The 19,025-nt window shown below is 32.8% G+C and overlaps 1 pseudogene; it reads right to left on the bottom strand.

Moving 5' to 3' along the window:
- LOC149253198 (protein trichome birefringence-like 11) overlaps positions 1 to 19,025 on the bottom strand; it is a 36,685-nt pseudogene that overhangs the window by 16,978 nt on the left and 682 nt on the right.

Genomic DNA, 19,025 nt, shown 5'->3' on the forward strand with positions numbered 1-19,025 from the left:
CATTGTATCCCTTGTTAAAATTTGATGGCTAGTTCATATCTTTCATAGTTTATTAATTAAACTAAGCAGCAACGAACGCTAGCTAGCCGGCCTTGTTGTGAGGCTGCGAGGGTGCTCTCTAAATTTGAAAATGATGTTGAATAGATTAGTTTAACTATTCGATGGTTTTTGTTTGTGGATTTTGTTTAAATTTATGAGAAAATTGTTGAAATTATAATTTTGAATTGTACTCAAGTATAATTTGAGCGTTTTTAAAGAGTGAAAATATATATATATATATATATTAAAATTATATTATAAATACTTTAAAAATACATTTTTTATAAAATTTTATTATAAACAATAGAAAAAAACAATTTTTTTATTGAAAATTATATTTTCAAATGAAAAAAGTAAAATCAAATAACTAAATTGGGCATATAGACAAATATAGATCTCATTAAAACACAGTGAGTTGATACCTTGAGATCATGTAAGAATTAAAACACAACCAACTCAGACCCCAAGATCGTGTCAAATTGGAATATAATTTTCAAATTAAAAAAAAAAAAATCAAAAAGCTAAGTTGGGAAAATACACAAATCTAGATCTCTTTAAAACATAGCTAGTTGAGACCCAAGCTCATGTAAGAATTAAAACACAGCAAGCTCAGACCCCGATATCATGTCATATTGCAATGTAATTAAGGACATCTTGTTGTAGAAACTCAAAAGAACAAATGCACATAAGTTTTCATAGCATAAGCGATATAAAACCCACCAAAAGATGGGAAAACTCAAACAAGAAGCCATATATGAAAGCAATTCTAAAGGGTGGTGCACTAATCCAATCATTAGCTTAATGCATGGACATGGTGATGTATACCATGGATGAAGCTTTTACATTCCCCAATTACTTCAGTGAATTTTCGGTGTCTAGATTTCTGACGGATGTGACTTGCTAGTTGTAGATGGGATGACGGGACGGCGACTAGTTGTTCGAGGGATGGGGAACAATGTTCAATTAAGCCAAGTTTTTTTCAGAGAAGTTCAATTAAGCCAAGTTACTGTTGAATTAACTCACCCATCTAACCTTTTGTATCTCGATGACACCTCGACTCTCATCCATGTCAAGTAGTAACTGGAGCGTGCCCTGTTGAGCAGAGAGTAGGAGTGTAATTCATTGTGAACGAAAATTTAATACCAACATAAAAGATTCGTAGAGGGAATTAGTGGAAATTTCTTGTGTTAGTCTATCCAATACTTCGCACGCCCAAGTCACAAGTAATTTTCTCACAAACTAACCATTAAGAAAAGCTTCCATTTTTTATGTGGTCATGCCTGCTTATTTGTGCAAGACCTTGAGAGTTAGTAAACAATAAACACTAAATAACAAAGCATTAAGATCACATTTTTTGTGTGCATACATTTAAGGTTGTCAGTTAATTCATATTTTTATATTGTTGTTCACATGGTTTTCCATATCCCATGCAAAATACTCGAATGGTTAGCCATATTAATGATGATAAATTAGTAATGTAGTGTAACCGTTGGCATATTTTCTTGGTATATTTATTGGTTCAATTTTTCTAGAAATCAAACAATAATTTTTTTGAAAATGTGTTAAATTATTATTATTTTTAATTTTTTTAGTGCAATAAATTAATACATAGGGCCAAATTAATGAACATTGGTATTTATTTACAAAACGAACTTTCAATAATCCAATATAGGTGTTTCGAACTCATTGTGCATCAGAATTTGGGAGAAGTTGAATTATTGGATAAAATAACCACATTCAAAAATCTTAATTGAAAACTTTATTGCCTCTCGAAAATGTTAAACCTTACCAATAATCTATTTCTTTGTCCCTATATGTATTTCAACTCTTGTATATTCTAATTGTTGTGTATGTATTACAAACTCCTCAATTCTACCCTTATTTCTCCTCAAGATTTTTTTTTTTATTGTCGCACATATCAAAGCCATTTTTACTAGTTTTACTTGCCATCCTTCAAATTTGGGAACATGGAAACTCTTCATGAAAACAATTTCAGGGTCATACACGGCACGATCTTATTTTTATAATGTCTTAGTAATTACAAAAAGAAAAGAAACAACAAATTATACACAGTGGTGAAAGTATTAACAAGGTGTATTTCCATATCGGAGTACATATAATTTTAAAAAAAAAAATATTGAAGTCGAGGTTTACCATGATCACAGTCAGTTGAATTTTCAAGCATTCTAAAATTGCAATTCCTAGTAATATTACGATAAGTATAATTGTTACAGTTGCCAAGTTGTCATAATAATTGTCCATAACTACATTTCTCACCTTCAATAATATTATTCTTTTACATATGTAAATGTGTATCTAAATCATTTGCATTAATAGAAACTAAAATTATAGAAAGAAGGGTTTACCATGAATATTTTCATATTTATAAATGGTTTAAACTTTCCTTTGTTGCGCTCATATATTTTTTTAGTAAGTCGTGGGACATAATGTCCTGTATAAACAAACAAATTAAGATTTTTTAACATGAATTTTACAGTTGAAAACATAATGGGAAGTGTGAATTATTGTTCCCAATTATCTCAGATAAATCCAATCAAAATTTTGTGTTTTCCACTCGCACTTTAAAATTCTGTCATACACTTTAATTTGATGATTAAAGACTAAGGTAGACAACATTTTACAATAATTAAATTTGTATTATTTCAAGATTTTACATTTTAATTCAGAATTTCAAGATTTTTGTCTATTGTCACCCGTATCAAAGCCATGCCCCGCTCCTAATTTAGAGCGACTCCTCACCCGTATAGCTCTCTAGTAAAATACAATTTCATGTTTATACTGAGGAAACCTTTCAAACTAAATGATTGGAAAAGGAGGAAAAGATATAATTATGATCAATGTATTTTTGCAATAACTTTATATAATTAAGGAGATGGATAAAAATACCAGTTCGTTTGTCTCCAATGTCTTTTAAATTTGAGCTCGTGTTTGTATAAGAATATCCCACTCTTGCACGTGAGTGTATGTTGCAACGGTCGGGGCGGTTGGTTCGCTCACCCCCCCGTCGTGATCGAATCCGTGGAGCTGCAAGCTGCAGCATATTCAGACCCATGGAAAATTATCAAAAAATGATATGACGGTTGTCAGCTGAGTTCTGACACGTATTTGTAATATATGTATAAAAAAAGAGGGCCCATAATGCTTCTGTAGGGAACTAGCCCCGCCCATTTGAAAAAAAAAAAAAAAATATCCCACTCCAACAAGAGACTCCAAAAAAAAGTAAATTAGCCACTGCTAATTTTTTAATTTACCCAAACGAATGGTTATGTGAACAAACAATATAACAAGGTGAAGATTATCCAAGCAAAATTTTATTGGGGATCTTGGGAACATTTAGAATTTGATGAAAATGAGTGAAGTTAATTGTTTGACTTTGTTTTTTATTTTATCTATTGAATTTTGAAACATTACTTTTGATTTTATCTATTTAAGTTTGAAATATTCTTGAAACTTAGAAAAGTTAATTATTTGATGTTGACTTTGCCTTTGTTGTTATATATTTAATTTTGAAATATTTTACTTTTATATATTTAATTCTGAAATATTCTTAAAATCTATGATCAAAAAATTAATATTTATAATATTCATAATTCCATAGTACTCATCATTCAAAAAAGTGGGTCAATTTCCTAACATAATTTCAATAACTTCCATTTATTTCATGTAAAAGGATTCAAGTGCAAACCAACGCTTCTCTTATTTAATCAAAATGGGCCTATCTCTTTCGATTCTCCATAGGCTATTGATGAGCATTTTGGACCTACAATTAAACAATATTATAATTATTATTGTCATACTTTAATAACTCATGCTATGTTTGCATGCTAATCATTTTTGGATCAAAAAAAAAAAAATTATACATGGCTCATGAAACAACATGTTTTATTTTTTAAATTTCCATTGTAAATATTAGGAACAACATGGATCATTTATAATTAACAAGAAAGAAATAGATATGAATATTGATTCTTATTTGAAAATGTTTTTATGATGGTTTTAACATCACTATTGTTTACATGTCAATTTATAATGGATACAAGATATGCTTTTGGAAACCCTTTCGGGAGAAAACCCACCTAGAGAGTGAGGTTGCTTCACTCTCTTCCTCTGTCTATAAATTTGCTGCAAGTACAAAGAAGTTAGTCTTGTGGCTCGTGGGCTTCTACGGTGCACAAACCCTCCCTGTGTTCTCTACCTACTATCCCTCTTGGCTACCTTTGCTCAGTTATGGAACAAAATGTTCTCGAAAGGATGTAATGCATCTTCCTCCTAGTGGCCCGATTATAAGACAACCTGATAGCCTACTAATGGTTAAGTTTGACTACATTAACTCTTAACGAGAGTTATAATATAGACTCTTCTAGAGTCTTTTACATCACAAACACCTGGCTAGTCCCTTTTCTATGAATAATGGGGGTTGACATGGCATCCTCCCGAATTATAGGTGTGAAAACTGGAAGGTCAACTTCTAATTGGCATAACCTTTGCATACAGACTCTGACTCATGTGCTTCTTGCGTCATTGGAAATATTTGTGTGTAGAATAGCATGAAAACGTTTGGGGCTAAAGTGACAAAGTTTTAAACCCCAAAAAATGTTGTTTGATGCCTCAAAACGCTCCTGGAAGGTTTTAGACACTGTTTCGCCAAAATGGATCTCGCCGGTAAAAACAGTCGCATGAGCTAATTCCTCCACTTTTTCCACTTCGAATGCATCGAGATGGATGAAAAACAATATAATGTCCAATCTAGATCATTTATATTGTTATAATTTTATCATATTTTTACATTTAATTCTATTTGAGTCACATACTTATATCTATGTATAATCTAACGTTCAGAGTAATGAATATACATCTCCCAAAAGACCTTTGCACATATATGTCGGTGGACGTGATAATCAATGTGTGTGTGAGGTTATTTTGTTGTTATCTATTTTTCTGCATAATTTTCATTTGCATGCATACACTAATTAAAGTTAAATTTACAAATCTAGAGTTTTAATAAAACTGTAATAGTATAGAAATTCATAATTTTAATATATTATTATCATATATGTTGTGACGAACTGTCTAGCGGAATATCCATGACAATTTAAGAATCAATATATAAATATAAACTTATTTTGCAATATGACATTAGATGTGAAGGTGGTTGTAGCATTTGAACCATTTCATTTCCATCTTTCTTAAGACTTTGACCATCTTGTGGGGTTTTCATTGATTCCACTGGTTCAAAAGGCAACACCTGCACCATAAATAAGAAACGACATATAGATTTAAAAAAATTAAATATGTATAATCAAAACAAATCAAAGATAACTATATAAAATATAGAACATCCATTTCTCATCCCATCGTTATAGTAAAACATACCAATTTATATATTAATGCTTTTGTGGAATAAGCTATATGGATTAAAAAATTACTAGCCCAATAACCCCTTGAAATCTTGGTCAGCGTCATAATGGTTGGTAGCTGGAAGTTTGTTGTATATTCAAGTCTATGGATCTATATTTAGCAACCAAACTATGTGGAGATCTCTCTAGGGAATTTTGTTGATTAGGCTATGCATATCAATAACAATGGGAAATTAGTATACAATTTATAATAAAAGTAAATATGATTTAATGTTAAAATGTCTTGAAAAGTAATACATGCAAAAAAATGCATTGAACTATGTAGTCATTGTTATTATTAGTTTCATCAAGGTTTAATATATGGGTATGACCATCTAATCCTTCTTCCCCTACATCATCAAGAACCTTCGTCCTTACTTTCCGTTTTAAAACATTATCTATGCACTTCATTGTGGCATACGTCTACGAGGTAGACTCTGATCCCAACAATGAATTTTTTCACAAAGTTTTTGCTTTGAAGTATCACTGAGTTGATCAAATGTAGCAACTGACTGTGAAAACAAGTTTCAAGGAATTTAGACCATAACAATAAATTTATATTATTAAAAAGCATATGCACATAAATACCAATAAATACTTACAACTAAAACAATTTACATTGACAAATGTTTTATATGCTTGTTGGCGTGCACGACATAACCTTGCATCTAAATCATATTGTATTTTTTCATCTTTCATTTTAACTGCACTTGTTGATTTGGCAGCACATTTAGCATTTGCATCTCTTACCCAACATCTTTGACATGGAGGAATTGGAGGGATATTGTGTATGATAGCACGATAGTGATTAAGGCCAGATAATTTATATTGGATCAGGATCCCAACACAATCATCAACACGACAAGTGAACACTTTCTTGGTGCCTTTGATAGCTACATCCCATTCATGTCTATTGTCCTCCATTTTCTAAATTCCTTGGGTGAAAATGTGAAGTTGGGTTACAATTTTTATGTTTAGAATTTCATTTTTACAATAAAAAGAAACTTGTCAAAAATTTTAGCTTTCTATTACTTATTGGAAATTTTTTATTCACATTTGATATGTCAACTTAGCAATTCTTTACTGTGTGTTCTTTAAAAACCAAGGGATTCATAAAAATTCATGTTTTTTGGCACTAGTGTATTTTTTGTTAACTTGGCATTTTTGAAAAAAAAAGTGTTGCAACAATCTAGACAGACTCTACTTTGATATTGTTATATTTACAAAACTAACTAATGCACATCATAATTACTAGAAATTTTTGAATTGAACCAATACGAAAAACTGCATATTTTGAAGATGTTTAGCATGGTGTCAAGTTTCTCAACATATTAGTTAAAAACTAAAAATCTAAAAATTAGCAGAAATTTTTGGGGACTTCTTGCATAAATTGAATTATATTGGGGTCCATGCTCATAGAGAAAAAAATTGTACATTATTGGTCAATTCCATTTTGATGCCTCTGTTGTCATGGCACGGGACCTTTGATGACATACTGAGCAAATAGCCACTCAAGAGCGGCTCGATATCTGGACTCCACCTATGTTTTTGGGAGATGAGAATACATTCTGGCTCATTCCACTATTCTAAATGATAGGATGAATACTCTCCCTTTTGCAAATATCAATTCAAATGTCTCTCTCCATCCAAAATCCCCTCCTCTAAGAAGCAATCCCATTACACTCTCCGCCTCACCACTAAACAATCACTCCTCTCAACCTTCCCCCAATAATAACATTCTAACGATACCTTGCCCCACACCCTCTATTACATGCCTCATCTCGAACAACATCCATAGCTTTATCTCAAACCCCCAAACTATACCCCCAATTACACGTCGTAACCCAATCATCAAATCTTCCTCATCAATCATACATAAGCCCTTATCAGCACCCTCAAACACAATACCATGCACCCCCCCCCCAGCCCCATATAGTGAATCTTGAAAGGAAATATGTGTCCCCAACAATGACTTAATCACCCGTTGATCAATTTTTCTCTTCCCCTATCAAATTTGGGGCTCCCTCTGGTCGAACATTCTCCCCTTTCTCAGAAGACACGGAGCTAGAAGTCCTAGTTCGGGAGACGCAATTTTCTCTAGAACCACTAACAATTAAAAAATATTTCTTTGATTTGGATGACTCCCATCCCTAGCGTGCTGCCCATAAAAATGTCACCATTCGATGGAAGAAAGGTTCCAAACTCAAAAAAATATCAAACTACACCATTGCCCCATTCAATCTGTTGGAACAATTTCAACAGTCTCTAGTCAACATTGCATAAATCAGTGCCCCTTCATCCTCCCAGACTAGTCACTGGGATCTTATTACCCGAAAAATTCGGGTCCTTGAGCAGATCCCCCCGAACATGACCTTCCATAATGACCATAATGTCACTGAATGTTAGGGGTCTGGGGTCATAGCAAAAATGAAGATCCTTGAAAAGACGATTCCTGAAAATCCTAATTGGCATTCACAATCTTGATATTGTTCTACTACAAGAACAATGAATAACAAAGATAGGATGTGGGGATACTTACTGCAGGATTGTCCAAATTGGAATATATGTGCAATCACTGCAACTAGATTATCTAGGTGAATGGACACAATGTGAAATCCATAAACCTAGAAATTTAAGGCATTCAACATAATAGTGGGTTTACTCATCACGAGGGGTTGAAGAGGCTCCAAAATCCACTTCAAATCATCAATATATATGCACCCTACTCAAATAGAAAGGTGTTATGGAACAACATGGATCACAATGGTTTCCTTGAGCTCAACTCATTGATGCTAGTTGGGGATTTCAACTTCACGGATTCTTCAGAAATATGGGGTTCCCACTATAGCCCTGACTCATTGGGGACATTCTTCAAGAAATTATTCAATCAGAAAAGCCTCCAAGACATCAAACCAGACCCTATTGGACCCACATGGAAAAATTTGCAATGGGGCCCACAAGAAATTGCAAAACAACTTCACTGATTCTATGTACAATAATTGACTGTCAAAAAATTACAGGAATTGAATTTGATGATCCTCTAAATCAAAATCTCAGATCATTTTCCCATTTTGCTAAAATGATCTTGGGGGACAACAACCAAAAACTCAACCTTTCAAATTTAAGCACTTATGGCTGAATAAGTTGGACTTCATCGTCCTTGTCCAGACCTTATGGTAGACACCTTTTGGAGACCATGGCTCCCAGGAAATGGATAAGATCAATTGTAAATTGAGAGCTCTAAAAGAAAGGGTCAGACGATGGGCTCAGAAGAAGAAAAGGGATCTGACTAGAGAGTTAATCTAGATTTAACATCAGGTTAAAAAACTGGAGGACACTTCTAACCTAGCTTACTTCTCTGAACCCATAAAGCAAGAGGTCCTACAACTGGAGATTCGCAGATCATAAATCTTGATAAGACATAGTGAAGAAATGCAACAAAATAGTCATATTATGTGGGTAGAGGAAGGAGATAAGAACAACAAGTTTTTCCATAAACAAATCAAAATGAGGCAACAAAGAAACTCTATATGGAGCATCAAATCAGAATCAAGTGAACAAATTTCAACACAGTAGGAAATCGAAAGGGAGGCAATGAGACACTTTTGCAACATATTCCGCTCCCAAGAACAAGTCCCACTAAACAAGCAGCGGGAAACATGCGACCTATTTCCTTTTTCGCCTAGCATGGGGGACATTAGGAAAATGGACCACCCCATTACACAAGATGAAGTTCTTTCAATCTTAAAATAAATTTCGCAAGGAAAAAGTCCATGTCCAAATGGCTAGACAATGCAACTGTTCATTCGTTTTCAAGAGATCATGATTATTGATCTCACTGAGATGGTGGAGGAATCATGTAGCCTTGGTTTGGTCTCCAATTTTACAAACACTATGTTCATCACCCTGATCCTGAAGGTCCCTCACTCTAGCACCTTCTCTGATTATCGTCCCATCTCTTTGTGCAACACTATCTACAAACTGATCTTGAAAACCATCGCGAACCGACTCAATTTGTTTTTGTCAAAACATATTTATTCTTAATAGTTTGGCTTCCTATAGCATTGACATATCCATGATGTTGTAGTAATCGCACAGGAATGAATTCATTCTATCAAGACCTACCATCTAGACTCCTACCTCATGAATATTGATCTTACCAAGGCTTTTGACTGTGCCGATTGGGAACTACTCTAAATGATCCTACAAAAAAATTGTCTTGGGTTCACTATGATAAATTGGATAAAAGCATGCATCAAGACTACCTTCCTTGCAATAATAATAAATGACTCACCCACATATTTTTTCACAATCTCCATAGGACTCAGACAAGGCTGCAATTTGTCTCCTTTAATGTTCCTCGTCATTATTGATGGTTTGTCTAGAAAACTCGCACATGCTCATGATGATGGTATCATATATGGATGCATAATCATTGATAGGGTCTCCCTATCCCATCTAATGTTTGTGGACGAACTGCTTACAATTGGAAAATCAGAGTCTTTTGAATGGAAGGTTCTCTTCAATACCCTCTCTGATTTTGGACTCACCTCGGGCCTTCTCACGAACCAATTAAAGTCCAATCTGATCTCGAGTGAACCTGATGCAGACCGGACCAAGGAGATTGGCAATATCTTCGAGGGTAAAAGTCACTCACTTGGATAATGGTTTCACTTACTTGGGCTTCTTCCTAAAGCCGGATGGATATAAAAGCAAGGATTGGGATTGGCTTCTTAACAAAATTGGTAAGTGACTAAAAGAGTGGTCTCATCGTTGTATCTCTTTGGGAGGGCGTCTCATTCTTATCAAGTTTGTACTACACAACATTCCCATCTACTGGATGCACATATTCAGACCTCCAAAAGGAGTTATTTGTAATCTCAACGCTAGCATCTCAAGTTTTACATGGGTTGGCACACAACCGAAACACAAATTTCATCTTTCCAATTCAGAGATCCTCAACCTTACGATCAAAAAAGGTTGTTGGGGACTCTTAAGCAAAACCTCTTTCAACTTGGCTTTGCTTCTTAAAAACCTTTGGAGAGTATTTTGCAATGAGTATTTTGGAAACAAATTATCAAGTCAAAATACCTCTAGAACAAAGATCTCATTGAATGGCTTCGCGTTGGTGCCCTGGACCCTCCCAACTACTCGATTTCATGGTGCAACCTCCTACTCACTAATCACTGGTTTTTTGGGAACCTAAAATGGGATGTTGGTATGGGATCCACTCCAAAGATTGGCTTGGACCCCCTATCAGGCTTAACAGGTCCACATATATTATCCCCTGCTCTCATTATTTTTTTGCACAATCAAGGCCTTTTGTGATGAATGACATAGAAAATGAATATCTCTCTTGTGCTACAAATACACATTGGAAAGACACTACATAGCTAGAAATTTTAGTCCCTGTGATTCGGGAATGGTCAACATACATTTCAAATCTTAAACTCTCTAGGATTATGCTATCCACAAAAGCAGACAATTTTATCTAGTTTAGTGGCTAAGAACAGAGAAATGTAATCATAAATGAAGCATATCGGATAATCTTCCAACCTTCAAGGAATATATCACTCCTCTCTTCATTGGCTCAGTGTTGGAAATGGAATTTTTCTCTCAAAAACAAGTGTTTCTCCTGGTTGGTGGCACACAACTAGATTATAACCTAGGAAATACTCTGTAAGAGAGGCTACCGGGGCCCGAGAATATGATTCCTTTTCTTATCAGCTGGAGAGGACATCAACCACCTCTTCCTCCATTGCCCATTTTCCTCTTCTATCTGGACACATGCACTACAACTGACAAACTCCCCTACAGACTGGGACTCCTTTGACATTGCCTCTTGTCTTGGCAGTTGGACTGTGGATCACCCTCAACACAAAACGCTAGCCTTCTTTGTCATCTGAGGTATTTGGCGCTCTATAAATTCTCTCATATTTAAGCATATGAATCCCAACATCTTGAAAACCAGTTGTAAAATCTTCTCTTTCTATCTTCATTACTCTCCATTTAAGTCATCAGTATCTAAATATCCCTCTCCTCCTCAAAACATCTGGCCCTCTTACCTAGTCTACTTCTTTGACGGGGCCTCCTCTTTTGACATTTGTGGTTGTGGCATGGCCATCCATTTAGGACCTGTGAGTTTCTATAGGTTTCACTAGCACTGTGGAATTGGAACTAATATGTGTGTTGAATTACTAGCTCTTTGGAGGGTCCTACACTCCGCTTCTTGGCTTGACATTAGAATTTATATAGTTTTTGGAGACTCCAAATCTATCATCAACTGGGAAAACGACCGAGGCTCCCTAGACTCTCCTAACCTCAACACCCGAAAATGCATAATCAAAACCCTGCTCATGGAGTTCCACTCTATCTCCATAACACACATTTATTGGAGTGAAAATGGTGAAGTGGATCGCTTCTCCAAAGAAGGATGAAACTCGAACACTTCTAAGATAAAATTCAAGTTTTTTGCCTCTGGAACTTATCATAGGTCGGGGTATATTTTGATCTAACTTCTGGAATTTTATTGTATAGCTTGCACTCTGTTCCCTTTCTGTGCAAAATACCTCTATTTTATGATCATTGTAACCAGATAACTCTCTACAGTTTTCATCTCTCTATAATGTATCCTATTACATATTAGAGATCAAATGCATTAGACACAGTGCTTGGTTGTTGATTTATCTTTCACAAGCGATCAGTGAGATTTCCTCTCTGTCAATGTACTTTCTCTTATTATCAATAGAAAGCCTTTTTTTTTGAAAAATAAAATATTAATATGAAATAAAATCAACAATCATTACATTATTTAAAAACTAATTTTAATAATTGAAAATTAATTACAATAATAAAATAAATTAGATAATATTTAGTTTGATTTAAATAATCTAATATTGATTTATTAGTTTCTTTTCTTTTTTTTTGTATATCTTCGATTTACTAGCTATCCTTTTATAAATTTTGAATTAAATTATTTCATTTTTTTTCTCTCCTAATTTTTCATACATTTTATTTTGAATTTTTTGTTTTTTTTTTCAATCCTAATTAAAATTGTCTTGCCACCAAATTAGAATTGTCCTATATAAATTGGTTTGCCTTAAAAAAAATAATTTAAAGTTATATTGTTTTAGGAATATTTAATATAAGGTTATTTCTAAAACTATGATTTAGTTAGTGTATACGATCTTTATTTTGTACATGATAGTATTTTTCTTTCATTTAAATCTTTTGGAGTTGATATTGATCATAGATTTAACTTGACTTATAGTATTGGAAAAAAATAATGGAAGATGGAAAACTTAGTTTGCTCTTAGAAAACAACTTAGTTTTGTCATAATTACCTGCATAATAACTTACTTATGGCTTATGAAGATCGATAAAAGATCAAGATATAAAATCTTATGATTTTCTTTTTATTATGGTAATTTAATAAGGATGAATTGTTAGATATTTAAAGATGACATGTTCGATATCTAAAGATGATGTGCTTGATGCTTAAGGATAACTTGTTTGATATTTGCATGATATGGTTGTGTTAATTGTTAATTGTTGCATTAGAAATTAAGGCAATATAAGTACATCAACAAATTTGAAATATACAAAAAAATTAACAATAATAAATTAAAAAAATATTTATAATAAAAGTTGGACCAATTCAATTTGATTTTTGCGTTAAGATAGTTTGTGTTACGAGTGACAAAACTTTCTAGAGCAACCCCCTTTGTTTCTTATCACAATTACAACACTCACCATTATATTTATCCTCAAGTTCAAAAGAAAAAAATCAAATAAATTCTAGAGCTACCACTTACCATGCATGTTTTGTGTTTTTACATGTGTACATTTTCTTTGGTGCACTCTCACTATGCATGCATATTTATTTTTTGTATTCTCACCATACATACTTTTTGGGTTCTTACTCTCTTATTCCCACCATAGATAAATAAAAGAATTTTAAAATATATATAAAAGAAAACGAAAAAGAAATATATAGATATATATACATATATATATATATATATATATATATATATATATATATATATATATATATATTGGAGCAACTTACCAAATAAAGTTTCGTCCTTAAATGTTAGTATTGAAATGGTAAGGCTCAAACCTTTATCTATTTTTGCAAATTTTATTATAAGACATGTATATTGTACTTTAGAACTTTAGTCATCTTTTTGATAAATTCAAAATTAAAATAAATCTAAATTTACACACACACACACATATATACACTTCATGTACATGAGACATCTATTTTTATCACTAAGAAAAGTTCCATGGTAATGATATGTTAGTCCATGCATGCAACATCGAGTAAGATATAAATATATAGGTAACTTGTAGATTTGATAATCTGTAAATAAAAATAAATAAATCCATTCTCACTACATTTATCAAAAGTAATGTAACATTTATAGAATATAATATCAAATCCACATCATGAATTTAAAAGTCAATTAAGACATTGTCATATACACAAGTCCAAATTCATGTATTTGTATTCAAAATTGGTTCAACTATAAATTTTGCTTTTCTGCAAAATGGATCTCCATTCCCAACATGGATAATGAAAGTTCTGCCAATATAGATGACATAATGGAAAAATGGCATCATCATTGATCTAGAAAATGGGTCTACAAGTCACTCTTGCCACTCTTAGCACTCCTAAGTGCATTTCCAAATTGAAATTGCTGCAACAATTACATTATAGCAAATATCATGGGTATCCTTATTTTGGCTATGAGCTTAATAATCATCGTTACTCTTTTCATCAGGCACACTATCTTCATTTGAGATTTGGTTAACTCTACACTTGAATGAATTCAATTGTTCCTCAATTTTTCTGGGTCGTACAAAACCAACTTCTTTAAAATGTTGCATATGATTGTAATATAATACAACATTTGTTAACAACACATAAATTAACCAATCAACCCATCTATGGCATGCATTGTTCTTCTCACTTAGGTACATTTCCTTGATATACCAATGGTAAGATTTAATTGCATTGTTCATATCTTAATTGGAGCGTGGAAAATTTATGTATGCTTTTGCTCACATATCTGTAGAAAGAAATTTATTAGTTATGCATTAACAACCATACATATGACATTAAAAATAGAGTCATTAAAACCACTTACAAGAAACTTGCATATTTTGATGTTGACTAACCAAGTGGTTTTAAAATATTCCAAAAACTCTTTATGTTCACTGAATTCTTAAAAGAAATTTTCAAATGTCTTTCTTACAAATTCATCATTTTGACATGTGCGCATAACTTCTCTTAAAGCACAAAAAAAAGCAGATTTGGTTTTCCCTTAAACTTTATTTCTAACATTCTCCAACCATGCACGACAAACATGCCACACACATAATAATATTATACACTTGATTGAAGACTTGGAATAACATAAATTTTAGAGAGAATATACATTAATAATATTTTTTCTCTTATAAAAAGAATAAACACATCATCTTAACGGTTCAATTTCACCAGTAGCATCATCTATCATGAAGGCTTGAACATGCCAATTTGGCCGCTCTTTCTTTCCAATGACAAGTTTGGTCGACATCCATTTCGAAATATTAGTTATCGTATTGTGCGATGATATCAACCAAGCTATTGAATAAAGCTCAAAAAGAGGAAATAAAAAATAATAACTTATTCATGAGTAGAAAGGTTAAATTTCTTCTCTATATGATAAGTTAGAGGCAATTTTCTATTGACAATGTCACTCAAGCTAAGAGATGACAGGGGGATAAAGCATTGGAATTGATCTTTCTTTCTATGCTTGGGTGATTGTTATGCCATCACTTCAACAAGTTATAAATGAACCCATCCACCTAATGGAGTGAATGAATAACATTGACCCCAACTCAACAAACATAATATATTTTCTTCTCAACCATCCAATTAACATTCAACTGCTTTATACAATGAATGGGAGAAACGAAATCAAGCCCATAAACTAATTTTTTGAGGTCAAAGAAGCCCTCTAGTGAAATGATAAAGGTCAAAGAAGGCACAACCAATAAGATTTTTCGTCAAGTGCATAAATGTGAGGGAACAACAGTTAAATCTAGTCAAGTAGTCTTAAGAGGGATTGATCTCTCATCACTTTTGATTGAGTGAGAAGTTCCCAATGGGGGGGACTTATTTTTAACCTATCCAACTAACCATATTAGTTAACATCTATTGGAGAAAAGAGAAAAAAAATTAAAAAGACCCACACAATACCATCCGTATTTGCCTATTTTATTAAAACAACAATAAGTTGAAGCATCCTTCATTTAAAAACAATTTCAATCAAGATAGTACTAAGAACTCAAAATATTTTGAAGAGAATGATTACCTCAATGCTAGGGTTGTCAAGGAAAAGGGGAGAATCTCAATGATGTGGTTGGTCATTTGTGGTTTGCTAACAACAATAGACCCCTTGTTCACACTCAATTGTTGTTATTCTTGTGTCATAGCTCTAGAACAAATCAATGCAATGGACTAATGAGAATGGCGGGTTTTAAATAATAAAGAAGGCAGAGAGAAAAGAAGAAAACAGAAAGACGCTCAATCAAGTTTCGGCTAAAAAGAATGTCAAATAATATTACATGTTTTATATGGCTTATTCATTGGCTACCCACCACCCACAAATACCTATTTAAATACTAACCACTAAAAACACTAAACGTTTTTACCATACAACATATATTTTCCTATATTATTCCTTTTTAATTAATCCTTATAAATAAACATTATAATACCATTAAAAATGTAAATTTCAAAAGCATCAAAATTATTTATTATAACCATAAAATCTATAACCTCATTTTTCTTTCTATACAAGGACAAACATCATTTAGAATCCTCCTTAGAGGACCAACAACTACCAACCAAAGTTACAGACAACCCAATAAAACACAATACCATCTTTGAAAATGGTTGACTTGAAATAAAAAAACCTTATTGGTCCTAGTCTTCGCCTAAGACCAATACAATAAGCTAGCTTGTGTTAAGATTGAAAAAAACAAAAATTGTTATTGTCCCTTTTTCCATTATTTTTATCTAAGCTATTTTTCTTAAATGCAACTTATTTTTTTAGCAAAAGGGATACTTCCTTCGGTTAATTCAAATGCAATGTAATTCATTTGCCACAAAGGTTGAATAATACATTGTGCGAGGGATATATACCCTACAAAACTATGGATTGGTGAAAATTGTAAGGGATGGATTGAACTCTTTATAAACCATTTTTCTAATAGTTTTCCTTTGGAGATCGAGTTTTTTACTCAAATTGCTCTGATGGACGGAAGGTTAAAATCAATTCATGGGCCCTCTGACTCATAGCTCAGTTCACTATAGGAATTGAAAAAATTGAATATTGGAGCAAAACAATCCTCCAACATATTGTTCATTGGCATATATTATGGAAACAATTTACAAATCTCTACCACTCAAATAACAAAATTTGAGGAAGCTACCAATTCTTAAATATTGGGATCTCTATTTCAACTACTTGGATGTGGACAAGACAAATTCCATCTAATTTAGTTGATTTAAAAACAAAGGCACTTCAATTTCCGTATGATATATAATAAACATATAGAGTTCACCCTAATCTTTGGAGTTCGAAAATGTAGTAGCCATGTTTGTTGTTCACTCGGTTTTTACAGATCCTCTGTGCCAAATTCCTTAGATTTGGTCGATGCTTTATGCTTTTACGAGTAATTTAACTATACAATCTTCGATTATAATGGATCATGTTGACTATATACTCACTCACATTTATGCAAATTCTACCTTTCATTTTATAAAGAACACTTGATGAAGCGTTTTTAAAATGAGAAACTAACTTTGCCTTACTTGATCAAGCTAAACCTTAAACTAGATCTAGTTGCTTAGGTTTTCATATGGAACATGGTAACTAAGCCCACAATGCCCCTTTTCCTTCTACCGCAAGACAACTACTCACACAATGCCCCTTATCTACACTCAAATGTTGCCATTCTTATGTCATAACTTTGAAACAAATCAATGCATGTACCAGTAAGGTGGGTTTTTAGTAGTGAAAATGGCAAAGAAAAAGAAAGCTCCAAGTAAAATTTTGAATAATAATAGGTATTTCAACACAAATTGGGAAGTGGAAGCAAAAATCACATCACATAATATTATATATTTTATATCCCTTATGCATTCCCTACCCACCTTCTCACTCACAAATACCTATATAGATGCTAACTAAAAACACTACATTTTTAACATACAATAAATATTTTCCTATATTTTTCCTTTTGAATTACTCCTTTCTAAATAAACAAAAAAAAAAAATTTGAGTAATAATGAGTGTTCCAACACAAATTGGAAGGTAGAAGAAAAAAACACATTAAAGGCCAATTGTAAGAATTCAATCGACCACTATTTTTAGAGGCCCAACTCATCTCAGGGCCGACGATGACCAACCAACTTGCTGACCCAATAAGACGTACATAATAGCATCTTTGAAAATTGTTGACTCGAAACGAAACACCCTACCAAATTGTTTTGGTATTGGCCTAGAACTAATCCAGTAAGCTAGCTCAGAAATCATGGTCTCCCATGAAGATTGGCTCAAAATTCATGGTCTCAAGTTACGATTGAAAAATGTCTTGTTATCTTGTTATTGTCCTATTGTCCTTTTTTTAACATTATTTTTATCTAAGAGATTCTTTTGAAATGCAACTATATTTTGTGAGAAAAAATAAACAAAAAAATATTTCCTTAAGTTAATTTGTATGTAATGTACTCCATTAACTACAAAGGTTGAATACATTGTACGAGGGATATGTTGGATTATTGTGTGAATCTCACTCCTTATAAACCATTTTTCTAGCTGCTTACCTTCCCAGATCGGTTTATTGCCTCAAGTTGCTCTAATGGACTGAAGGCTAAAATCAATTCATGGGTTCTCTGCCTCATAGCTTGGTTCACTAAATGAATTGAAAATATTGAATATTGGAGCAAAACAATCCTCTAGCAGCTTCTTCCATTGACCTAAATCAATTTTCCAATCTTTATCACTCAAACAACAAATTTTCAAGGCTTAATTCTACAGATCTAGGAAGCTACCAATCCTTTCATATTTGGATCTCTATTTCAACTCCTTGGATGTTGAGAAGATAAATTCCATCTGATTTGGATGATCTATTGATTTACTAATAAAAATGAAAAAAAAGGCACTTCCAATTTGTGTTTGATATATAACCAAACTATAGAATGCACCCTAATTTTGGTAGTTGCTTTTTTTTTATCCAATGCTTTGTTGTTCACCCGTTTTTTTTTAAATCCATTGTACCAATTTCCCTATATTTGGCTGACTCTTTATGCTTTTGCGAATAATTAACAATGAATCCTATGAGCTACTTATAAATATACGTTGTTGAGAAGGTCCTACGATGGGCAAAGTATAGTTTCTACAGAGAATAGAATACTCTAGAAGCACAGGATCTGGTAGAATTCACCAGGGACTTCCAAATATAGCAATTTTATATTCAAATGGCGATTCAACACATGTTTGAGTTACA

Source organism: Pinus tabuliformis, chromosome 7 (assembly GCF_031772625.1).
Source record: "Pinus tabuliformis cultivar Carrire ecotype Pingquan chromosome 7, CPIR1, whole genome shotgun sequence".
NCBI classification, from domain to species: Eukaryota; Viridiplantae; Streptophyta; class Pinopsida; order Pinales; family Pinaceae; genus Pinus; species Pinus tabuliformis.